The 26,783-nt window shown below is 36.5% G+C and overlaps 1 long non-coding RNA gene across 1 annotated transcript in view; it reads right to left on the bottom strand.

Moving 5' to 3' along the window:
• Nucleotides 1-26,181, bottom strand: part of LOC118621748 — a 41,768-nt gene extending 15,587 nt beyond the window's left edge. Inside the window, exons 1-2 of the long non-coding RNA XR_004957780.1 lie at nucleotides 26,082-26,181; nucleotides 20,872-20,941 (exon numbers count right to left, since the gene is read on the bottom strand). This is a non-coding gene — a long non-coding RNA (uncharacterized LOC118621748). The remainder of the gene's footprint in view (nucleotides 1-20,871; nucleotides 20,942-26,081) is intronic.
• Nucleotides 26,182-26,783: the final 602 nt, after the last annotated feature.

Below are 26,783 nucleotides of genomic sequence, written 5' to 3'. Positions count from 1 at the left end.
GATGATGGAGTGAGGTCACAGAAACAAAGTCTTGTGGGGCAATGTAGGCATCCCCCATTCTCAACTAACTCTGAGGTGTTCATGTTGCAGAGGCACTTAGCACCTGGTAATGCTTTTCATCCATTGGTGCCAATGAGAAATACTTCTTATAAAAAAAACTCTGCAAATAATGCCTAAGAAGATGGGGAAGTGTCACTCCACAAAAAAATAAGTCTCTTTTAAAGTAACTTGTTTCCAATCTTGTTTTTCATAAAAAGTTAATTCATTTCTTATAAAAAGAAATTCTTTCCACCTATTACCCCTTTATTCATTCATTTATTGAATACTATGTGTCAGAAGCTCTGCTGACACAGCAAATAAAGAATAAACAGTAAATAAGACAATTTTTATCCTAAAAAATCTTTATCTTATAGAGGATGTATCTTTACCCTTTATTGGCTGTGTAGGTAAAACAGAGTTGTATGATATTTTTCAGAAAATAGCAATCTGTGACCAGAACTGTGGAGGATGCTGGGAAAGTATCACATAGGTAGTAGTGAAGGAGTAAATGTCACTTACTCTTTCTAACTTTGTTGATATTTGCCTTATTCCTTGTTCCCGTTGCACAGATTGAAATGATGTCCTAGTGAGAGCTTAAAATGACTGAGATTTTCATACAGGCAGTCAGAATGGTCGTGATATTTCTTTTTTTTTATCCTTACCTGAGGACATTTTTGCATTTATCTTCAGATAGAGCAGAAGGGAGAGGGGGGAAGAGAGAGAGGGAAACATAGATGTGAGAGAAACACATCAACTGGTTGCCACTCACATGACACCAACAGGGGCTGGGGACAAACTACAACTGAGGTACGTGCCCTCAGAGGGAACTGAACCTGGGACTCTCTGGTCCGTGGGCTGACGCTCTAACAGCTGAGCTAAACCAGCAAGGGTGGTGTGATATTCTTAAGATAAATTGTTTAGGAATATAAAATGAGGAGCAGGTTGTTGTGATGGTGGGTGATTAGTCAGCAGTAGACATGCTGAGTTGGAGTTTCCTATGGGATATCTAGGAGCTCTTTGGTAATAAGTGGATATTTTTATCTGAAAAGAGTGGGTTTTGTTTTTTTAATTCTTGACACTGCAAGTTCCTAGAAATGCAGGATTTTAAAAAGCATGTAGGCTAAACACATGTGTTATAACTTCATGATATACTCGTTTACAATATATCTACTGGGTTTAAGGCAGGAAACACTTAGCATGCTCAAATTTAGTAGAGTTTAATAAAGGGACTATCACAAGGAAGCAGAGAAGATGAAGGAAAACCCAAATAGTATGATACCCCAGAGCTCATCATAGCAGGAAGGCATTATCAAGAGGACAGAGTAGTTCCCAGTTCCCAGAGAGGAAATAGAGAGCCACCTGACTGGAGCTGTGACCTTTAATAGAGAGACCCATGGATCCTTCCCAGGAAGGGAGCCCATTTCCTGCTAGTGCCTCTACTGTCCTGACCAGAGCCAGAGGACAAAGACATCCTTTGATAGAGGCCCTAGTTTAGCCTCATGGGCCACAGAATAGGGTGCAAAAAGTTGGGGAATAGATTTACAGAAGCAATCAGATCTCTAGCATATCTAAAAAGCTCAGAGGTCTTTATAATAGCCCCATAATAATATTAATGTTAATAACTATCTGGATTGTGTGCTTACCATATATCAGGCAGTGTATCAGTATAAAGATATCTCATCAGATCTCACAACAACCCTATAAAGTGGGTACTATTATTCATACTTTTGTGGAGAAAGACACCAAGGCTTAGAGATATTATTTTGCTCTTTTATCCAATAAGAAGTAGCAGGGCCACAACACAACCCTAAAAATCTGTTGTCAGAACCACTAGGTCTTGCTACCTGCCCATTTTTCACATGCAAAGCTGCATCATAGAAAGTTTAAAGGATTGGTTTAAGTCAATGTGGCTATGAAATGATGACCCTGTGATGAACTCAGCCCTTTCTGTAACTTACCCATGATCATCCTGCAAGTATAAGGGACATGGGTGAGATAGGGCAATGGGAAAACAAAATCAGTTTAATCTGAAGAGGGTAGAGTTGAATTTGTATTGTCTGTTTTCTTCAGGCTGAAGGAATAGCATAAGCAAAGTCATGGAGGTGAAAAGAGTGGTCCAATTAAGCTAGAGAGTTAGACAAGAAGAGGGTTAGACTAATGCTGGATATAGCATTTGAGAGACCAAGGTGTTAAAGGATGTCAAAGAAACCAACTGAATAAAAGGAAGAAGATAATTCAAAAAGAGAACCAGGAGAGGCTCAGAGGGATTAAATCACATCCAAGAAAATAACAACACTTAGGTACAGCAACAGCATATTTCTGACTGCAACAGTAACAATCATTCTAGGAAAGCATGCAGACTTTCTCTATGTACTCCCCTAATCCATCCACACCAGGAGTTAGAATGTTTTAGAGTTCCATGACCTTTGCTGACTCTCAGTAGGGAACCTGAAGAAGTTAGTTTCTTGGTTGCTCAATGAAATGATCTATTCTCCTACTACTCTCTCACTCCCTTCTTACCTTCTCTTCTATCTTATCACCCTTCTCTAATTGTATTGAAATATCTTTAATGCCAGTGGCAGGTTATCCATTCCTTCAATTTATATTTATTAAACCCCTACCATGCTGGGCATTGTTTCTAGCATGGGGATATAGCAGTGAACAAAACACAAAAATCTCTGCCCTGAAGAAACTTAAATTTTAGCGGGAGAAAAAACAAGTAAGTAAAATTTATTGAATTTCCACTGGTGATAAGTGCTATGGAGAAAAAAGTCAAAAAGGGTAATATTGATGGAGGTTGCAATTTTAAATAGAGAGGCCAGGAGATGGCATTGAAAAGGGCCTAGGAGATGGAATAAAGGGGTGTAGGGACATCTGGGGAAAGAACATCAAGTTAGACAACATCGAAAGCAAAAGCTTGAAGACTCTGCCTTGTACTCTAAGTAAAATAGGAAGACTGAGGTTTTTCAGTAAAAAAAATATATGACTCAAACTAAATTGTAGAAGGCTCATACTGGTTGCTGTGAGAATGGGCTGTAAGTGGACAAGGACAGAAGTAGGAGACCAGTTAGGAGGCAATTGTGATAACACAGGGGAAAGATTGGATGTGGTTTAAAAACAAACAAAAACGTCAGTTTCTGCATGTATTTTGAAGGAAGAATTGAGAAGATTTACTGATGGATAGGATGTGAGGCAGAGAGAAAGAGAAGAGGCAAAGATAGGGCCACTATTTTTGGCCAGGAAGCTGGAAGGATTAAGTAGCCATTTTCTGAGCTGTTGATGACTGTGGCAGGAACAGTTCAGTTTTGAACATGTTGGGCTTGAAATGGCTATTAACATCTAAGTAGAGATGGTGAGTAGGCAACTAGATATGAGAGTCTGTAGTTCAGGACAGAACTCTAACTGGAGATATAAATGGGGGAGTCATCAGAATGTAGATGTTACTTAAGGCCATTAGCAGAAGCCTCTTGAGTGGGCATATTTAGTGAAGTGATGATTCTGAAGCACCCCAACCTTCAGAAGTAATGTACATGAGTGAAAAAAACCATGGGAAAGAGACGATGGTGAGTAGTTTGGATGGTGATAAACTGGAGTTCACACATCTTTCCCAAAGCTGGCAGCTATCAGATCTAGCTGATTCCTGCCATTAAAAGTGCACCAGCTGGCTCAGTGACAACAGAACTCCCCAACAAAACATACCTTCAGGTCACTAGTTGGTGACCTCTGCCCTACAGGAAGAATCCAGATATTTGATTCTGGTTTATTCCCCAACCCTGTCAGACTGATCAGCCTCTGCTTACAAGCTCAGGTTTTGCACAGTGACTAGTGTTTGATGTTGTGGGACTGGCTTCTCTTTTAATTCATAAATCTGGCTTCACCTTCTCGAGTACCAGTATTGTGCTCGAACTAGCTTCTATTGGCTCATGAGAACCAATTTTAGATTTTCTGGAATTGCACAAGTTGATGTTAAACACAGTCACTATTAAAATTAAATTATATAAACTTATACAAAATCTATCAAAAACAAGATCATAAATACTCAAAATGCATAAATTCCTAATTATTTTTACTACATCTTATTATTATTGTGTGTGCGTCTGAAGGTATTTTTTTTTTTAATTTTATTGATTGTATCTGTATTCTGGAAATATTACATATGGTACATTTTCTTTCTAACTCTGCTTTCAATGCCTTCATGTTGGTAGCTTTAAATGGCCCATGTAGGAATATTTACACCACAGAAATTGTCAAACAATACAAATCAGGGCTATTTTTCCTGGACAGCCAGCTTTAAACCTTTATCAGTGTACCACTGTGCAAATGCCATCCTTTCACAGCTGACTGGTAGAAACTAGAAGTGATAATGGTAGATAGGCATATAGAGACTAAAGTTCAGACCCACTATTCCCTAATTCTTGAGACTATTTACTTGATAATTATTTTTTAAATGTCTAAAAAATTGCTGCATAGATTTTCAGAGACTGGCTTTGGAAAAGTCATACCTACCATTTATACCTCTTGCTTTTCCAGCAACAACTACAAAGATTGTCAGGATGTCCCACAAAAGGTCAACAGAACCATGTTCCAAGGAGTTCTCTGGAAAATAGCTTGACATTTTAAGTCAGTATTTTCTGTCTTCCACCCAATGTTAAGCCCTATTATAAAAATGCAATTGAAAAGATTACATCTTTTTTCCTAGAGTTTGAGAAACATGTAAAGAGAGAGAAAAATTTTAAGTCGGACTGTGGGGAAATGATTCTTTAAGGAGCAAAACATATATATTTCAGTTTTTAAAATTCTAAAATGCCTTTTTAGTTAGTCTTCAAGGATTCAGTTTGGATGTACTAAAGCTTTCAGGTAGGTAAAAGCAAATGAAGCTCACTTTCCCCTTCCAGGTTTCCTGAAGCTACCCCATTTCCTTCCTTTTTACATGCCCTCTCCACAAATACAGCTGGTAAAAAGTATCTGTTACAATGACCCAGGCTTTACCATTCATGGCAAATCTCTCTAAATTATAGGTTTTTCCTCATAGAGACCATTTACAGTGGGCATAATACAAGGCTGTGTTCAACCATGCCACTCTTTGAACTAGCTGTACCATGTTATTACCACACTAAACTGGAGTGGCCTGTTTTTCTATAAATAAATATCCTCCTCACTGGGTAGACGAAAATCCTTAGTAGCAGTTCCTGTATTGCTGATTTTCTGGTTTCTGGCTTCTCTGCTAGGAATGATTTTTGAGTTGTTTTGAAAAGAGAAGACTTGTAAACACTTGACTGTTGCTGGACTCTAGAAAATCCGATTAGCCAGGAATCAATAACATTATTACTCAGCTGGGTTCCCTATAATTCTTCCAGCTTTGCACCAGGTGGGTGGATGGGGATGAGGAAGTGAGCTCTTTCAAAGAAATTGCATGCTCTTCCTGGATTCTATTTGTTTCTTTACAACAGTCCTTTAATTCTGTGGTATTGGAAATGGAGCTAATAAATGACAGTTTGAACAAGATTGGCTTCCTCTCTGTGAGGGAGAACAAAGCGGAGATTATTGACTTTGACAAAGGCTGTCAGAAGCTTAATCAGCCACTCTGTGAGACGCCCACGTCATCAACATGAAATAAAGTCCAAGAACTCACTAAAGTTGTATAGCTCTTGATATATCAATAATCCATGCACACATTATATCTTCAGGTTAGGGGTTTGTTTGTTGATGCCATTTGTCTTGTATTCTTTTTTCTCTAAATCCTCTAAAGCAGTGGTTCTCAACCTATGGGTCGTGGTCAAACGACCCTTTCACAGGGGTCGCCTAAGACATAACAGTAGCAAAATTACAGTTATGAAGTAGCAACAAAAATAATTTTATGGTTGAGGGGTCGCCACAACATGAGGAACTGTATTAAAGGGTTGCGGCATTAGGAAGGTTGAGAACCCTGCGAGTTGTATTGGAGGTATTAAAAGGCAGGATGTCTTGTAGAAGCCTCAGGGGCCATCTGATTTCCTTCACTGCCATTTCTTGGGTTCCTGTAGTTACATCCTCTAGCCCTGGAGTTGTTCCCAGGGCTAGAGGATGTAGTTGCAGGATGTGCTCCCAGAGTCAAGCTAGCTGTGTCAGTCACAGCTAAGTTCTAATATTTTGCATGCATTCTGACACTGCTTTCTTATGAATTGGTCCTCATCTGCACCTCAATTCTATTATCTGAATGCTCAACCTGTCCACCCTTGCCTCAGTGCTTGCCTGGATATGCTACCCTAAACCAAACTTCCCATGGTTGAATTCTTGCTACAGTGTAATACTCTCCATCCTTGCTAGGGTCTGCCTGCCTGAAACTGACTGTGCAGTATGTGACTAATGAGGATTAGATCTCCTAATGTGTGCCCACCTGTCTGGCCTTTTACTTATTATAGCTTGCCTACAAATCTGAACCACAAGTGAACTTTTAAGAAATACTTATGTCTGGGCCCCACCCCTAGGAAATCAGATTTAGCTGGTCTCATGTTGGCCACTGGTTTTTTAATTAAAGGCCTTTGTTATAGGCTAAATTATGTCCTGCTCCAAATTCATATGTTCAAGGTCTAAATCCCCCAGTAGCTCAAATGTGACTGTATTTAGAGATAGGGTCTTTATATAGGTAATTAAGTTAAAACGAGGTCCTTAGGGTGAGTGAGAATCTAATATGATTGGTATCTGTAAAAGAAGAGGAAATCAAGACACAGACATACACAGAGTGAAACCCTTGTGAAGACACAAGAAAAAAGGCCATCTATAAACCAAGGAGAAACCTCAGAAGAAACCAAACGTGCTGACACCTTGATCTCAGACTTCTAGCCTCCAGGAAAGTGAGAAAATAATTTTTGTTGTTTAAGCCACCCAGTCTGTGGTATTTGTTATAGCAGTCCAAGCAAACTAATACCATCTTCAAATAGATTCAATAAGTAGCCAGGGGTGGGAACCACTAATCTTCTGGTTCTAAAATTTTAGCATTCATCAATTCACCTGGAGGGCTTGTTAAAACAGGTTGCTGAATCCAAACCTTAGCATTTCTGATTCAGTATATCCTGAGTAGAAACTGATAATTTGCATTTCTATCAAGTTCCCAGGTGATGCTGAAGCAGCTCTTCCTAAAACCATATGCATTTGCAAATCACTGCACTGATTTATCATGTGTTGTAATTGGTAGTCCTTGAGCCTCCAGCTTCTTGTCAATTCTTGATTGTCTTATGGAACAGTCCATGTGCCAAGGGATTCCCTGACCATTTGTTCTGGTTCTCCTTGAGCTGACCAAGTCAACTGCCCTTGATTCATACACATATTTCCTTAGGAAAATGACAATTCTGAGGGGGAAAAAAACCAAGACAAAACATGACTAGGGAAGGGTTGTAATCTCACTTAAGTCTATACATACGTTTGTATATTAATTCCTATCTTTCCACATAGGATTTGAGGCAACTACTAAGATTTGGGAGAACTGGGTCACTTCACATCTGAAGAGCTGAATAAATGTTTTAATTTTAATATATTAAATGCATTCTATAGGTTTCTGTAGAATTAATATTTACTCAGCATCAAACATAGTTTTTCCTTTCAATAATAATTCACTTTGAATAGTTAATAATAATACTTTTTCACATTTGAAGAGTACTTTGAAGTATGTAAAATAATATGTATAACACTCCTATTACCCACGTTAGTCCTGTGAGGCCTAAACACACTGGAATTTTTAAGTTCTTTCTTCTTGACACACACTTTTTGACTTTCAATATTAACTGATGTATGAAGATTTCACTGTAGGAAGCCATTCCCACCCTCTGCTTTCTCCTGAAAGGGTATTTAAAGTTCAACCGACCCTTTTAAGCACCCTAGTACTTAAAGGAAAAGACAGCCTTACTTTGTGAATTTCTTGAGTTACCTTTATGTCCCCAATGAACAGGACAGTGTAAAGCATGGGTAAATATGCAATAAATGGTTGTTAAATTAACCAGAAAAATGAAACTTGAACCTTGCACAGAATATGTTATTTCTCACCTTTCTGCCTTTGATTTGATCTTCCTATTCCTAGGCTGCATGATCCCCTTTCTTTACCTAACTTGGCTTTAAGACGAAACGGAATACATGGAATAGAGGGAAGGGGAGGAAGAGAAGAGATTAACCAAAGAATTTATATGAATATATGCATTGCCCATGGACACAGACAATAGGGCAGTGAGAGCGGGGAAAGGGGTACAGGGGGAGGGACCTTGTGGAAGGGGGTAATGGAAGAAAAAAGTGGGGGCATCTGTAATACTCTCAACAATACTCTCAGTTACTCTGCATTATTGCATTTGTCCATGCGATAATTAAATATCACTCTGTACTTTAAAATGCGTTATAAAATAAAAGCATTTTTACACCTACTTAGCACATTTTGATCACTTTTAAATCTTGTTTTCTTTTTTAAAAAAAGATTCAATACAAAGATTTCTTCTGAATTGAGTTTATGCTCTAGCAGATTCCATAATTGTGGTGTTCTCCCCTTTGCTTTCAAATCCAGTGGCTATTGATTTAGTAATCCCATCAATCCACCCTAACCTTTAGAGAGCCTATGTAAAGTGCATTCACCTGCGTAATTTCATTTAATCTTCACAAGAGTCACCTGGGGGCTTTTAAACACTACACTTCTCAGCTCCACCTGAGACCAGCTACATCAGAACATCTGGAGAGAAATCCTAGGAGTTAGCATTTTAAAGAGTCCTTGTGGTTTTAATGTGCAGCCAACATTGAAAATCCTGAGTCAGAGGGTGCACATCTATGGCACACATTGTAAGGTTTCTCTTGTTTGAATGAGTTCTTAGACCCTGAAAAAGATTTTAAAATATGTAGTTCAAAAAGTTCTCCTACATTGTTGGTCTTTCTTTTCCCTTCCTTTGCAATGTTTCCACCCTTCTCCAGTTTTCAGCTCTTCTCTATAGTTTAGGATCCAGTTCCTCCACCTGCTTTCTAGACTAAAACACTTTCAGTCCTCTTTCAGTTCCTCCTATTTGCTTCCCCAATTACCACCAAGTTCAGCAAAACAAAAATAAAAACTCTCTCAACCCAGCCTTGAGGAGCCTCAGTCCATCTCAACACTAGTGAGCCCTTTGAGGGAAAGGCCTTGGCATGTCTTTTTTATCTTCAGTAATAAACATTCAACAAATGAGAGCAAATTACTTGCTCAGTGGTAAGGCTGGTGGTAGAGATGATGCAGGGATTTGTAAATTTAGTTCAAGATCTTAGAATTTATTTTTGGAGTGCCTTGATATGATATAAACTAGACAATTATAGGTTCAGAATAGTATTTGCAAAAGATAACAGGGGATACAGTTGAATTGAAGAATACTAATAGTTAGGAGACTATTGGAGACAAAGATAGGAGTTGTGGAATATTTTAGAAGTGGAATCTATAGGGCAGCTTAAAGATACAACACTCAGTTCTTCATTGTTGCATTTGCCCAGGAGGGAATTAGATCACTCTGTATTTTAAAATGCGCTGTAAAATAAAAGCATTTTATACCTACTTAGATAGCACAATTTGATCACTTTTAAATCTTGTTTTCTTTTAAAATTAAACACAAGCCTTGGCTTTTTACATAAAGAGTAGAGGTGGGGCCCTGGCCAGTTTGGCTCAGCGGTTAGAGCGTCGGCCTGCGGTCCGGAGAGACCCGGGTTCGGTTCCCGCTAAGGGCACGTACCTCGGTTGCAGTTTGTCCCCGGCCCTGGTTGGTCGTGCGGGTGGCAGCCACTCGATGTGTCCCTTTCACATCGATGTTTCTCTCTCTCTCTCCCTTCCTCTCTCTCCCTCCCACTCTACCTGAACAAAAAATGGAAAAATATCCTCAGGTGAGGATAAAAAAAAAAAAAAAAGAGTAGAGGTGGGGAGCCAAAGGTAACTAAATATACACTTTTCCAGTTTTCTCCCTATGACCTATATAGTTGTTTTATGTAAGTGTTCAGAAAACATAAACACGTTTAACATCCAACAGTAAGAGGTCATAAATAAGCTGAAAAGAACAAAATTTTAAGATTAAAATAAGTCTCAGCTCTTTCTTCAGCCTATTGCTTTGTGCATACCTGTTCATGAGTTCATTATAATTTAAGTTCTTAAAGTTTTTAAAACAATTGGTACCTGAAGGTTATAAGGTAGTGGAACTTCTAGAGGCTCAACCTCACATATCACTCAGAGATAAGTACTCAAGGTATACGAAACATCCTGGCATTCAAAACCTTTTCCAATGATATCAAAGAGGAGTCCATACAAGGGACTCATGCAAATCATGAATAGAGTGGCCAGGACAGTTCCAATACATGCTTATTTCGGGATTAATGTTAATTTCACCCCTTTCATTTTCAAAAGTGTCCTAATTTTGGCTCTAAATTACTTGCTTGTAATAGCTGTGAAGGACAGAGCAAATGTTTGTACTGTGAAGGGAAAAGATTATCCAAAGTAAGTTCACTTTTCTTTCCTTCTTCACTCTCTGAGTGAGTAAATTGGGCAAGTGGCAGAATTATGTGCTTCTGTGCATTGGGGCAAAGAATAGTCACGAGAAAGGAGTGGGAGTGAACTAGGATGGAGGGTTTCTCAATCCTTCATTATGGAGGAACTGTAGAAGAAGTAAGAAAACTTTACTGTGGATACCAGTGCATCAGGGCAAAAAAATTTGATGACAAATAGGATAGTTGCTCTTCTTGAGACATAGAACTTAACATCTCATTAACAAAATGAATTTGCAAACTGCCCAGGAAAAATCCAGCATATTAATAATAAAAGAGAAAAGTCAAGGGGCCAATTACATGTATAAGGGCAGGAAGTCAAGGGGACTAGAAAGCCAAGTTGAATAGACTCTAAGTGCACCTGCAGTATGGTGTAAGGCAGGAATTCTGCCATCTATGTTGGTGGGCTGACTTTCATCGTCACACCTCCTCTGAAGCTGATGAATATGCCATCTTGAACAGTTGACTAACCTCTCTGTGCCCTGCTTTTCCAAACTGGGAAACAAGAAGCATCAAAGTGACTACATCTTTGATAAAGATCTTGCTTTATTTTACAAGTAGAAATTTTACCTAGGACTCTTTTTCCTAGTCTGAAGCTTGTATAAGAGAGGGAAAAAATTCTGTGTCTTTCATATGTTTATGGAGCCTTATTACTCCTTGTCAAACAAAACAAACAAAAAACCCCTACAAAATTGTTATTTGTATTTTTATCTTAAAAGCCATGATTTTGATTTAAACAATATGTACATCCTTACAAATGAACAAAATTGATATTTATTTTTGTGGTTTCACAAATTCAGCCATATAATTAAAAATAATCTTACTGGACTCTTGAAAGAAGAGGTCTAGATTCATTTTCAGTTACATAAACACACATTTAAATTTGAGGAACTAACTGGTTTCAAATCCCAGATGTCAGCATAATAAATAAATATTGTTTTAAAAGACAAGCCTAATAGGTTTGTGAAATCAGTCTGATATGTAATTCAATGTTCATAGTCCAAAATGGAGAATTTTTTTAAATGTAAAGTGTGTAAGTGTTATTTTTTACCTCATTTCCTATGGTACTGGATTCTTACCCCTTTCCTTGCCCACACCCCCCATTATAATGTTTTATGGATAAAAGTCTTGCTCCTCAAAGTAAGGTTCCAAGTTAGCAGCATGGACGTCACTTGGGAGCTTGTTAGAAATGAAGGATCTCAGACCCTACCACTAAGCTACTGGATCAGAATGTGCAATTTACCAAGCTCTCTGGGTGATTTTCATGCACATTCAAATCTGAAAAGCACAGGATTAGAGAACATTTGACTAGGAAGAGAATGGATCATAAAAATAAGTTAGTCAAATTGAAGATTTAGTGGAATTAAAATGCCTTGTGCTGCCTCCCAAAGAAATTGTATTAATTCTTTGATGACTCTTTCTTCCTGTGTGCACACTGATGTTCTCCTCTCTTCTCTTACCACTTGCTTAGAGTATCTTTCTCTTTCATATTATGTATGGAGGTTACATGTAATTGTGGTTAAACTTTATAATTGCTATTACTTAGCAAAATTTCAAACTTCCTCTAAAATTACTTCACTACCAACCTACAATATGTTCTATTTACACAGCCTAAATCTGTTTTCTTTTCTCTGAGACTCCATCCATGAAAGCAGATATAATATGAACTCGAAGAATGGTTTGGCTTGGGAATATATTGGTTCTGGGAATGCAGCTATAGACCAGTGACAACCAGAACTGGACGAGTAATACCAGGGTTAAAGCAAAACTTGGGGTCTTTGTTAGCAGAAGAAGGAACATATTTTAGTGATGGGTAATATAGAATTCTGAGGCAGCATGAACCATAGCTTGTAAAACTGTTCATTTCTGAGGGCTGAAATGGCATACTTTTGGCTGACAGTGCTTTCCAGAAGCACCATCAATGAAAAAAGATGCTTAGGAATTATTTTTCTACTATATTTCCACTAAAAATTATAAAGCTTCTTCCTAATTAAAATTAAAATAAAGAATATGGACCTACTTTAACTGAGAAAAAGCAGATAAAATTAATGTAATTAGATGACATAAAGAACAAAGGTTTTAGAGTCAGACAGACATGCTGGAGTTCAACCCCCATGCTTGTCACTTACAACTAACTATACACTTGATCAAATTATTTGATCTCTGTGAGCCTCAGATTTCTCCTCTGTAAAATGGGGATTATACTACCTGAAGAACTGTTTTAGAGAATTAAATTAGATCATATACTTATGGTCTCTGGCATAGGACCTGGCACTTAATTACTCAATGAATATGAAATATTTTCCTTTCTCCTTTCTTCCTTAATTCTTTTCTGAATCAGTGGGCAGGATTATTTTATATGATTCACTAAATAACCCGAGAGATGATCACTACTGTGACTGAACACCAAATGTGTAAATGTGATCTACACATAGCAGCATTATAAAGAGATACATGAGTATTATTTGTAATTATTACACTGCTGTATAGTTTGAATAAATGTTAATGTTAGTATAGTTTTGGAATTCCTCTACAACCTCCAAAAGGAAAGAATTATGGTCATCTTCAAATATTTAGGAAGGTCCTTCTTTTCTACTGTGTTACTTTTAAAGACTGCTGGAAGTGATCCTAAGAAGGAAAATATTACTGAAATGCCTACATGATTTTCATTTTTATAAGAATATCATTATCATCTCATTCATTCAGGCACTAATTCAACATTTAATTATTTATAGCACCAACACTGTGTTAGTTGCAAAGACTATAGGAACCAACAAAATATCCAGTCAACAAATAAATACATAATCACAAACTTTGGTAAGGGCATTCAGAGAAAAGGAAGAGTGTCATCACAATTAGTTCCTTCCTATAACCTTAGGCTTTCTATAGGAAGTAAGGTAATCCATCTCCTCCCCTGTTATTTGTTTTTCCCTTTACACATTTATTTTCTGTGTCTATCTCTTACCCTTTGTAAATTCATAGCTTTTAAAATTACTTTTTGTGTGTTTGAGATGTTAAATTTTATTCAGCTTCCTTAATTCTACAAAACCACTTTTTAATTTTTCCTCTATTTCTTGATTTTACTTCCTTATCTGCATTAAATGGAGTTCTTTTTGTGAGAAAAGAGGAACCATGACCATGAATTTAACTATTTTATCCTTATCTAGAACAGATCTATTAAATTGCTAATATTCAGAAAATGGGGGAAGAGAGCAGGACCAAAATCTAGAGACAAAAGGATATCTGTTTGTTTACAGCTGGCCTGACCCCATTCATAGGCAGTTTGCAAGGTAAACAAGGTTTCAGCTCTATTTTGAGATGAATGTATCTTAAGTGAAATATATATAGTTGGCACATGGTGGTAAATTGATAACCATAATTGTTCATGCCTCTCTCTCTCTCTCTCTCTCTCTCTCTATATATATATATATATATATATATATATATATTTTAAATCCATTGATTGGTAAGAAAATCTGAAGGCAGTGGTGTGCTAGTAAATATTTCACAGCAAAGCTCTGGGGGATAAAAAGTGTGTGTGTGTATATGTATGTGTGTATGTGTGTGTATGCGTATATGTACATAAATACATACATTTGTTATACATTTTACATTTATAAAATATGTGTAGCACACAATTTATAAATAATTATAAATGCTATTTGTAAATTCTATATAGCCAATTGATTCACACAGACTGCTTCTGTTAGTTTTTGTAGAACTGTTGTATGCAATTGAACCATAAATTGACAAATGAAGTTACATTCCAACCTGCTACCTCTTTTCCCAATAATGTTTTTTATCACCAAATCTGATATATATGTTTATTGTTGAACTAGTTGTAATTCTTGTACAGATGTTATATTCATTACATAGTAACTCCTTTCATCTTCGGCACTAGGAACAACACACTCTTAAGTGTAATTTGCATTATTAACATTTTCTCCATCACTTTCTTTAGTCCAAACAATCAATGAAACAATAAATCAGGCCCTGACTTGTAATGTTAGCTACTTTCTGTAGTGAAACATTGCCATCATGATCATTTTCAAGCTACCAATGTAACATCACTAAAATGAAATTGGGAAGAGATACACAGAAGCGCACCATCATATGGTATTTCCACCATACTGATACAAAAGAGTTCAATAATCTCAAGAGCAGAGAATATTAAAATAGAGTAAAATAAAAGGGACGTGATTAGTTTCAAATATTTATGAACTTTATTTATTTTATTTTATTTTTTTATCCTCACCCGAGGACATTTTTTTTTTTTTTTTTTTAATCCTCATCCGAGGACATTTTTCCATTTTTTGTACAGACAGAGTGGGAGGGAGAGAGAGGAAGAGAGAGAGAGGGAAACATCGATGTGAAAGGGACACATCGAGTGGCTGCCACCCGCACGACCCACCAGGGCCGGGGACAAACTGCAACCAAGGTACATGCCCTTAGCGGGAACCGAACCCGGGCCTCTCCGGACCGCAGGCGGACGCTCTAACCGCTGAGCCAAACCGGCCAGGGCCACCCGAGGACATTTTTACATTCAACTTCAGACAGAACAGGAGGGAGAGAAAGGAAGAGAGAAGAGAGAAATATCGATGTGAGAAAGACACATCAAGTGTTGCCACCCACATGAACTTTATTTTTAATATAATATATTGAATTATAAATTTATAAAATTTAATTTTTATTGATAGGCATTTTTAATAATTGGCTCACTACATTCCTAAAAATACCAACAATCAAATGATCTGGCTCTAGCACAGCCCTGCTGAAGGATGCTGGAAACACTGGGTGGTTTTAGTTGTAATCATAATAGCTCTCATGTATCTAGTGCTCACTAGATCTCAGGTATTATTCTAAGTGGTTTTTTAGATTCACAATCTCATTTATTCCTCATAATAGCTCTATGAAGTAGGTATTATTATTCGCATTTCTACTTTACAGATTAAGAAATGGAAGTATGTAGAGGTTATTTAGCTAGTCTAAGTTTCATAAAACTACAACTGCCTCTCTCAAAGATAGATACATTTTATCACAAATATACTGTGCTTATAAAGATGAAATTAATATCCTGTTGAGGCTCAAAATTTAGCAATGAGAACAACAGCTTTACTGGTGGTGTGACTAAAGATTCAAGACTGATTAAAAGAAGGAAGCATAAATGGTGCTTGGGGAGGGCAAATGGAGGTTTGCTGAAGTCTCTGCTAAGATAAATCAGCTGAATGAGTGGGTAGTTTAGTAAGAAGGGGTTCCTGGTCAAGAGTGGTGTAAAGTTCATGGGGCATGCTTAAAAGGGTAAGAGGGTGAGTTGTTTGGTATAGTTGGAGTGGAGGTGAGTATGAGCAAGTGATAACATGAAGATGGAAAGTTAATGTAGAGCAGATAAACCCTGAGGTAAGGGGCTGGAAGGTGATTACAAAATAGACATGTGTAGCCTAGGAAAAGCAAAGAAGTAAAGCCAGAATGTAACTGATCAGTAGGAGCTCTTAGGTCACTAGAGGGCTTGGCGAGTTCAAAGAGCATCCTTGGTATGTATGTCACAGTTAATTTTATGTATTAACTTGGGTAGGCCATGGTACCCAGATATTTGGTCAAACATCATTCATTGGATGGTGTTAACATTTTAACCAGTAGGCTTTGAGTAAAGTAGATTGCTGTCCATAATGTGAGTAGGTTTTATCCAATCAGCTGAAGGCCTAATAGAAACACCGACCTCCCCCAGTGGAGAGAGAATTCTGCCAGCAAACTCCCTTTGGACTTGAATTGAAAGTCTTTCTGAGTCTTTAGTCTGCTGAATTACTGCTATAGTCTGAATGTTTGATCCCAAAATTCATATGTTGAAATCCTAATCCTTAAAGACGATGGTATTAGGAGATGAGGTCTTTGGGAAGAGCTTAAGTTTTGAGGGTAGAATCCTCATGGATGAGATTAGTGCCTTATAACACAGACCCCACAGAGATTCCTAGCCCCTTTTACCATGTGAGAAAAAGGGGAATAAATGATCACATAAAGAAGCAATAAAGAAACAAAGCAGCATTACTGTTAAGGAATTAAATACATGTTTATAGATTGAAGGCTTGGGAATGGCTTCACCAAGTAAGTGAGAACTGAGAAACTGTTGGATGGATGGATGAGAATTTAAGGTTAGATAAAGGAGTAGTCCATGGGTACACAAAAAGAGTTTGGCTGTTATTTATCAATGTAATCAAGTTTTGACTTTATGCTGTAGCCATTGGAAAGCCTTTAAAGAGTTAATACTGTATATAGAAATATAAAAGTGACAGTTTAGTCAGATTAGATAAGTAGTAGAGTGACTATACTGAATTTGATGCTTGGCATTGCCATTTATAAGCTGAATGACCTTTGGCCATTACTCACATTTCTAGATCTTAATTTCTTATGCCAAAAAACAGGATTACAGTAGCATCTTTCTCATCATGGTTTTGTGACAATTAAATGATTATGAAGACAAAACACTTGGCACAGTGTCTGGACAAAAGAACCTTATAATAAAAATAATTATCATTATATTGTTGGTAATAAAAGTTTGACACCAAGTGATGAACATGAAAATAAAACTGAATAGGAGGAAAACAGAGAATTGGCAAGACTAGATGATGCAGGAAGCAAAAGAGAAGGCAACATCAAAGCGGATTCTGGGTTTAGAGCCTGAGAAAGCAGTTAATACCACCAGTATTCATGGAGAATAAGTCAGGTAGAAGAGAAGCAAGTAATCTTTCCACTCTTCTTACTGTCTCTGGGGAAGGGTCAGTATTCTTCCCAAGACCTGGTCAGATACAAGCTAGGTCACATAAAAGTCTTGGAGATGACCTGGGTGAGACCAGTGGTGAGGTGAGTGCTCTGCTATGGGCAATGTGACAGGAAAGCTGGTCAGGGAGATCCCATCATAGGCATCTGGGTCAGCCCTGGAGGGTGAGGGGTGTGGCATCTGCATGAAGGCAACAGAAGGATCCAGGTTGCAAACAGAATGCAAGTCACACAGCAGCCAAAGTTTCATAAATAGGCAAGAGTAAAATTTTAACAGAAGACGCTTTTCTAGAGGAATAGAAAATTGAGACTGAAGGGAAAATAACATGAAGAAAGATCATGTGTTGGAAGGTGTGCTGGAATATAAGTGAGAAGTGAGAAGGAGAAATAAGATGCATGTACAGATATTAGAGATAAGTATTAAAATAGGACTGAGTCACAAGGAGGAAAACATAGAACTGGAACTGGAACTGGAACAGACTAGCAGAGCAGGATCAGCAGTTCTAAGGCAAAAGCTTCACTTTTTGTTTCTCTAAAATGTTATTACTTTTATTGAATATTCAATAAATCTGAAGATATTTATAAATTATGTATAGCTATAAGAAATATAATAACTAGAGACATATCTAGGTTTTATGAAGTATAAAATGTATGCAATTTGTGGGATCTTCTTTAAAGAAAAAAAAAGACAAAATCATGAATACAAAATTAGATATAAAAGTGGACATTTTTTTTAAAGTTAAAAAAAAATCACAATAAATTACAAACTTTAAAAAGGCAGAAAAGTACTATAAACTTTACAAAGTCCAAAAAAAATACAGTATTTAATTAGTGGTTTATTTTTGCTTTATTTTTAGTTGCATAATGGAGAAGTGCAGAATCTCATAACTTTTTCTATGGTTAGGGGTTCTAACTAAAGAGTTTGCTCTAGCTCTAGAAGTGACTTTAATGAAAGACAATTGTGAGGAGAAAAATGAATGAGGAGACAATGGCAGGAAGTGGCCAGCTCTAGAATGTTTCATATCTGTGCTAATTAAACAGTGGAACTCTGTAAGATTTAGTCTGAACAGTGCATTGCTTATGCCTAAAAATCCACACTACATGGGGTTAGTCAAGCCATGCATTTGTACTTGCCGATTGTGCTGGAGTGTGATAAAAAAAGGAAAAGAAGAAATATAGGTGGAGAAGTAGAGGAAGGAGGAAAAAACTGGGTCATAGGGTGGAGTATTTGATAACACGATATTCCTTCATGTATATCCTGGATAGATAGCAATAAGAACTGAAACAGATTCTAAAAAATATAACAAGAATGATTTATGTATATTTATATAATTTAAAAGGAAAGACAAATTTGGTGAGGAAGAAGAAATGAAATAGATTCATAGCTGTAATTTTTTTAAATCTGGGTTACAAAACAGTATGAATAATATGATTGTTTTGTGTGAAAGGAACAAAGGAACATCACACACACACACATACATAAAACCATGTGGAGCAATACACATCAACTTTTTTTTTTTCTTTATTGATTTTAGAGAGAGAGGAAGGAGAGGGAGAAAGAGATAGAAACATCGATGAGAGAGAACATCGACTGGCCACCTCCTGCTAGCCTCTCACTGGAGATTGGGTCCACAACCTGGGCATGTGCCCTGATGAGCAATCGAATTGGTGACCTCTTGGTGCATGGGTTGACTCTTAACCACTGAGCCACACCGGCTGGACTACACATCAACTATTTTTAATAGTGGGCACATCACTATTAAACACTTGGTGTGTGGGAATCTGAAAGTTTTTAGTTTTCTACTTGAACTAACTTTTATTTTTTTAACTCTTTATAAAAATGTCTACTTTTTGAAACAAAATGTAAAGATTTGAAGCAGATATAGAACAGTGTGTGAGACTGATTGAGCTGGTCAGGTATACTGTACCTAAATTGCCCTTATTAGCTGCCCAGACCAGAGTGTTCTGTTTCATCATACCTTACAATAAACTTACTCTGGAATAAAACTTGAGGCTAAAGCCCTGGCCAGTTTGGCTCAGCGGTTGGAGCATTGGCCTGCGGTCTGGAGAGACTCAGGTTCGGTTCCCGCTAGGGGCACGTACCTCGGTTGCAGTTTGTCCCCAACCCTGGTTGGGTCGTGCGGGTGGCAACCACTCGATGTGTCCCTTTCACATCGATGTTTCTCTCTCTCTCTCTCCCTCCTACTCTATCTGAACAAAATGTCAAAAAAAAAAAAAAAAAAATGTCCTCGGGTGCGGATAAAAAAAACAAAACAAAACAAAACAAAAAACTTGAGGTTAAAAATCAATGATTTATACAATAGTTAAGTTCCAGGAATCAGCATCATAATTAATTAGGTCAGGATGACCAGCTCTTGCTTTATCTTTTATTGTCTCATTTCCTGATTTATTTTCCACTCCCTACTTGTTCCTAATTATTTGATAACTCTTTTAATGTGTAACAATGAAAGAAATTTCCATTCTTACCAAAAATGGAGTAAATTATGAAACAGTAGAAACATTTCTATCATAATGCTCCTCTTTATCCTATTTTTTTCTGAACAATATTCAGTTACCACAGCCTGTAGCCATATTAATTACATTTAGTCAGCTCTGAACTGACATGTGGACATGGATTCCAGAGTTTTAAATGACAATAATTTAGAGTGTTGCATAGTGCTAAAATTTTTCCAAGGCAACACAAAACACTCCTTGGTTTTTTAAAGGAGAAAAATGTACTATTGTATGTATAAGCGATTTAAAAATAAAAAGTGCTTTAGATATAGTAATTAATAGTTTAATAATTATTATTCTATTTTGATAAGGGTTGTCTTCCATCTGAAGTCTTGAAAGATTCCAATTTCATAGAATTCTATATAATCTCTTTCATCTGTAAAATTTTCACTTAATATACATGATATTTTTCATCAGTTTCCTCTGATGGTTTTATGCTTAGACTTCATATGGCAGTATAAGACAATAAAAATCATCTTGTCAGGTAAAGTTTACTTTAAAGAGCATGATAGGGCCTATCTTTTACCTACAATTCTAATGTTGGATGGAAAAAATACACACACACACACACCAGAGTGAGAGAAAGAGAGAGAAACACATGTATTTATGTAAATAAGAGCTTATTTTTAAATTTGATTATAAAATAATATAAGCTCATAGGAGGTACTTTGGAAAACAAAGAAAAGTAGAACTGAGAAAACATTCAAAACGTATCTAAAATCCATCTAGTAAACAAGTCCTTGATTAATGGCTTAGTGTGTTTCCTTCCAATCTTTTGAAGTTTTTGGTCATGCATATGAACAACCCCAAACACTTTATCTTTTCAAAGGCGATGCCATACTCTTGCTATTATTTTATACTTTTTTTCCCATTTGGAGCATTTTCCCATTACATTAAGTATTATTTGTAAAAATGTTTAACAATTATATCATATGGCTATATTAACACATTTATAATCATTCCCATATTATAACAGAGTCCTGACGGGAAACAGGTGATCCACCCAAACTGACACAACTGACAGGAATTAATAAAGGGGTGACTTACCAGTGTGCTGGCAAGGCCGGGGACATCAATAAGGCATGGTGAAGTACCCAGGAGCCATTATTACCCCAGCCTGAGGAGGGAAGAGGAAGAATGCTTTCATTCAAACACATAATTAAGCATTTGGAATTTGTTTCAAAGTAAGAAAGTAGGTGAGGTAAAGAACTAACCTTATGCTTTTCTAAGATTGGCCAATGGTCCTAACTTCATAAAAGAATACGTTGTCTTTCCACACGGGTTTAAAGTACTACCTTTTTCATATACCAAATATTTGAATGCTTTGAACTTATTTTTCTTATTCATTGATCTCTTTTTCTATTCCTGTGCCAATTTTATTAAATATTGACTTTGAGATACATTTTTATAATCTATACGTTAATTCCACACTCACTATTTAATCAAGCATTAAAAAGTCACATTAGAATATGGGAACTTATATTACAATTAACAAAATTTTTTAATTTACTTAGAAATAATTGATCTGTTTTCAATATAAAATTTCCATTCAGCCCTGGCCAGTTTGGCTGAGCTGTTAGAGCGTCGGCCTGCAGTCCAGAGAGACCCAGGTTCGGTTCCTGCTAGGAGCGCGTACCTCGGTTGCATTTTGTCCCCAGCCGTGGTTGGTCGTGCAGGTGGCAGCCACTCAATGTGTCCCTTTCACATCGATATTTCTCTCTCTCTCCCTCCCACTCTATCTGAACAAAAAATAAAAAAAATGTCCTAGAGTGAGAATAAAAAAAAAAAGAAATTTCCATTCAGTCTCTCAGGAAGAAAGTATTGTATATTACTTGCTAGATTCATTTTATCTGAGGGTTTTATTATGAATTAAACATTTTTCACTTTGTTTTTTGTCTAGTTATGATTAGAATACAGAAAAATGTATTAAATTTATAACAAGTCACCGTACTGAATTTTCTTATTAGTTCTAAGATATTTTTAAAGGGCACTTCACGTAGGTTTTTCAGGAAGAAAAATAATAATCCCATATGCAAATATGCATATTTTTTCATTGTTTTTTATTTAATTATTTTTGTTACAGAAGTTTCTCCTTTTCCCCCACTGATATCCCCCTCCTTCGCCCTCCCCACACTGTGCCCAGCTTTGTTGTCCATGTCCATGGTTCATGCATACATGCATATAAATTCTGTAGTTTCTCTCTCCTGCACCACCCCATCTTCTGGGGATTGTCAGTCTGTACCCCACTTCCACGTCCCTGGGACTACCCCATTCCTCAGACTGGTATGTTCATTATATTCCACAAATAAGTGAGATCATATGATACTTGTTTTTCTCTGCTTGGCTTGTTTTGCTTAGGATAATATTCCCTAGGTCGCTCCATGTCATCTCAAAAGATAAGAGATCTTTCTTTCTTACAGCTGCATAGTACTCCATTGTGTATATGTACCACCGCTTTTTTATCCATTTGTCTACTCATGGACATTTGGGCTGTTTCCAGATTTAGCTATTGTAAATAGTGCTGCTACAAACATGGGGGTACATATATTCTTTCTCATTGGTGTTTCAGGCTTCTTAGGGTATACTCCTAGAAGTGGGATCACTGGGTCAAATGACAGTTCAATTTTTAATTTTTTGAGGTAACACCATATTGTTTTCCATAGTGGCTGCACCAGTCTGCATTCCCACCAGCAGGGTACTAGAGTCCCCTTTTCTCCACACCCTCGCCAACACTTGTTGTTCGATGATTTGTTGATGGCGGCCATTCTGACAGGTGTGAGGTGATAACTCATTGTTGTTTTAATTTGCATCTCTCTGATGATTAGTGATGATGACCATTTCTTCATATGTCTCTTAGCCATTTGTAAGTCCTGTTTGGAGAGGTGTCTATTTAGTTCCTCTGCCCATTTTTTAATTGGGTTCTTTGTCTTCCTTTGTTGAGTTGTATGAGCACTCTCTATCTATTGAAAATTAACCCCTTATCTGATGTATCATTGGCAAATATGCACTCCCATAGAGTGGGTTGCCTTTCCATTTTGGTGGTTGTTTCTTTTGCTGTGCAGAAGCTTTTTAGTTTGATGTAGTCTCATGTGTTTATTTTCTTTGTTTCTGTTGCCTTAGGTGATGTATCAGTGAAAATTCTGCTGTGTATGATGTCGGAAATTCTGTTGCCTACAGTTTCTTCTAGGGTTTTTATGGATTCATGAGTCACATTTAAGTCTTTTATCCATTTTGAGTTTATTCTTGTGTATGGTGTAAGTTGATGGTCTATTGTAATTTTTTTTTTTTTTTTGCATGTAGCTGTCCAATTTTCCCAGCACCATTTATTAAAGAGGCTGTCTTTACTGCACAATATGCTCTTGCCCCCTTTGTCAAATATTAATTAAGTATATTGTCTTGGGTCCATTTCTGGGTTCTCTATTCTGTTCCATTAATCTATCTGCCTGTTCTTGTGCCAGTAACAGGCTGTTTTGATTACAGTGGCTTTGTAGTATAACCTGAAATCTGGTAATGTGATCTCTCCAACTTTGTTCTTCTTTTTCAAGATTGCTGTGGCTATTTGAGGTCTTTTTTGGCTCCACATGAACTTTTGAAGTATTTGTTCTAGTTCTGTGAAGTATGTCATTGGTATTATAATGGGGATTGCACTGTATCTATAGATTGCTTTGGGTAGTATGGACATTTTAATGATATGAATCCTTCCAATCCATGAACAAGGTATGTGCTTCCACATTTTATATCTTCCTCTATGTCTTTTTTCAATGACCTGTAGTTTTCTGCGAATAGGTCCTTTATTTCTTTGGTTAAGTTTATTCCTAGGTATCTTAATTTTTTTGCCGCGATGGCAAATGGGATTTTTTTTTGAGTTTCTCTTTCTGTGAGTTCATCATTGGTATATAAGAATGCCATTGATTTCTTGACGTTAATTTTGTATCCTGCTACTTTGCAAAATTCATTTATTAAGTCTAGTAAATTTTTGATGTAGTCTCTGGGGTTTTCTATATATAGTATCATATCATCTGCAAATAATGACAGTTTCAGTCCTCCTTTCCAATTTCGATCCCTTTTATTTTTTCTTCCTGTGTGATTGCTGTGGCTAAGACTTCCAGTACTATGTTAAATAAGAGTGGTCAAAGTGGGCATCCTTGTCTTGTTCCTGTTCTTAAGGAAAATGCTTTCAGTTTTTGCCCATTGAGTATGATGTTGGCTGTAGGTCTTTCATATATGGCCTTTATTATGTCGAGGTATGATCCTTCTATTCCCAGATTGTTGAGCGTTTTTATCAGAAATGGGAGCTGAATTTTGTTGAGTGCTTTTTCAGTGTCTATTGATATGATCATATGATTTTTATCTTTCATTTTGTTTATGTGGTGTATCACATTTATTGATTTGCAAATATCATACCAGCCTTGCATCCCTGGGAAGAATCCCACTTGATCATGGTGAATAATTTTTTTTGATGTATTGCTGGATTCAATTTGCTAGTATATTTGGTTCAGAATTTTGGCATCTATTTTCATCAGGAATATTGGTCTGTAGTTTTCTTTCTTTATAGTGTTTTTTTCTGGTTTTGGAATTAGAATTATGCTGGCCTCATAAAACGAGTTTGGAAGTCTTCCTTCTTCTTGAATTTTTGAAAATAGTTTGAGGAGAATGGGTATTGGTTCTTTGAATGTTCAGTAAAAATCCCCCATGAAGCCATCTGGGCCTGGACTTTTGGTTGCCGGGAGAGTCTTGATTCCTCTTCAATTTCTTCGCTGTTATTGGTCTGTTCAAGTTTTCTATCTCTTCCTGGTCCAGTTTTGGGAGCCTATGTGTTTCTAGAAATTTGTCCATTTCACTTAGATTGTTGAATTTGTTGCCATATAGTTGTTCATAGTAGCTGTTAACGATCTTTTGTATTTCTATGGTGTCAGTTGTTACTTCTCCTCTTTCATTTCTGATTTTGTGTATTTGGGTTCTCTCTCTTTGTTTCTTGGTGAGTCTAGCTAAGGGTCCATCAATCTTATTTATTTTTCAAAGAACTAGCTCTTTGTTTCACTGTTCCTTTGAATTGTTTTTTTGCTCTCCATGTCATTTATTTCTGCTCTGATTTTGACTATTCCCTTCCTTCTACTTGCTCTGGGGCTTTCTTTTTGTTTGCTTTCTAGTTCTTTAAATTGTGAGGTTAGACAGTCTATTAGAAATTTTTCTTGCTTCTTGAGGTAGGCCTGTAGTGCTATGAACTTCCCTCTCAGAATTGGTTTCGCTGCATCCTATAGATTTTGTGTTGTATTGTGTTCATTTTCATTGGTTTCCAAGAAGTTTTCAATTTCTTCCTTGATCTCCATGCTAACCCATTCATTGTTCAATAACATGCTATTTAGCCTCCATGTTTTCAAATGTCTTTGCATGTTCTTGTTGCAATTGATTTCTAGTTGCATGCCATTTTGATCTGAGAAGATGCTTGATATGATTTCAGTCTTCTTGAACTTATAGAGACTTAGTTTGTGCCCTAACATGTGGTCTATCTTTGAGAATGTCCCATGTGCACTTGAGAAGAATGTGAATTCTGCAGTTTTGGGGTGTAATTCTTTGCAGATATTTATTAAATCTATTTGATCTAGTCCTTCATTTCGCGTCTGTGTTTCCTTGTTAATTTTTAGAGAATAAATATATAGTGGGATATTATTTTATTTTGCCATATCATGCTAATATTTTTATTATTTTTGAATTAATTCATATGTGAGATTGGGCTACAGTGTGGTTTTGCTAATTATATATAAACACATTATACAGTTTTCCTTCATTCTCTATCATCCTTAACCAATTAATTAGCATGGGAATTATTTGTCCAGGGAATATTTTGGGGGAAAAAACTACTCACACATCCAATTGGGTCAGGTAGCTAGGGCAAGGGGATATCTCTCTTCATATCCTATATAATTATTTGTTTCTTAGAACTCCCAATCTCTTCTTTAGTCCAGTTTTGTGTTTTGTTTATATATATTTTCTTAGAAAGCAATCAATTTTCTTTGAGATTGTCAACTTTATTGCCATAGAACTCTATAAAGCATTCTAATTATGATTTAACAATTTACATTTTAATGAAAAAAATATAGCCACTAACTGAATTCTTTATAACTATAGTATTATGCAAATAGAAGTAAAAATTAAAATGTTTTTTTCTTAAACTTAGTAAAAAATTTCCTCTTTCTTTTCCCATTTCCTTATTTTCCCCCAGAGAGGAAATATTTAACTCATATGTTTCCACATACTTTTTTTTCTCTCTCTTGATTGTGATCTCTCATATTCTTTTGTTTCTAGTCCCCTTCAATCCAACTTATGTCTGGCCTTTTCTCCTTCTTCTCCTCCTGTAAAACAAACAAACATCAAAAAGCAATTATAACTTAGAAAAGATTCAGAATAACACATTCCCAAAATGCTTCAGTTAATTTATCCTTCACCACTTGGGTAAATCACAATTTCCTGTGAAGAAACAGAGTATGTAATTTCTGAGAACTCTATCATCTGGCTCAATAGGAACCTTTCAGAAAGTCATGAATGTGAGGAGTATCCTTGCTTCTAGACAGAGGCCTAACAGAATAATATTACTTATTAGAAGTATCTTTCTGTCGAGGCTCTTCAAGCTTCTAGCCTCACTTATATTTAGCTTAATAAATATGGACAGAAACAAGTAACTTAGAATGAAAGATGATAATGCTGATGTACAGAAGCCACATCATGGAGAAGACTTGACAGTGCAAGGAATGTACTTGCTTATTCTTTACGACAGGTTATAATAAATCTTGACACTTTACTAATCTTCAAGAGATTGGGAGACTTTGGGATACAAGAGAAAAAAAGGACCCAATTCACTTAAAAAAAGAGAGAGAGCTTAATAAAGGATGTATATAGTAGCAGAACTAGAAAACCAACAGTTACTTTTTGCATACATTGTTCTTATATGCTCCCAGAAA

Source organism: Molossus molossus, unplaced genomic scaffold, assembly GCF_014108415.1.
Source record: "Molossus molossus isolate mMolMol1 unplaced genomic scaffold, mMolMol1.p scaffold_m16_p_8, whole genome shotgun sequence".
NCBI classification, from domain to species: Eukaryota; Metazoa; Chordata; class Mammalia; order Chiroptera; family Molossidae; genus Molossus; species Molossus molossus.
Note: the sequence above shows the minus strand (reverse complement) of the source record. Positions and strands in the feature narration are given on the sequence as shown.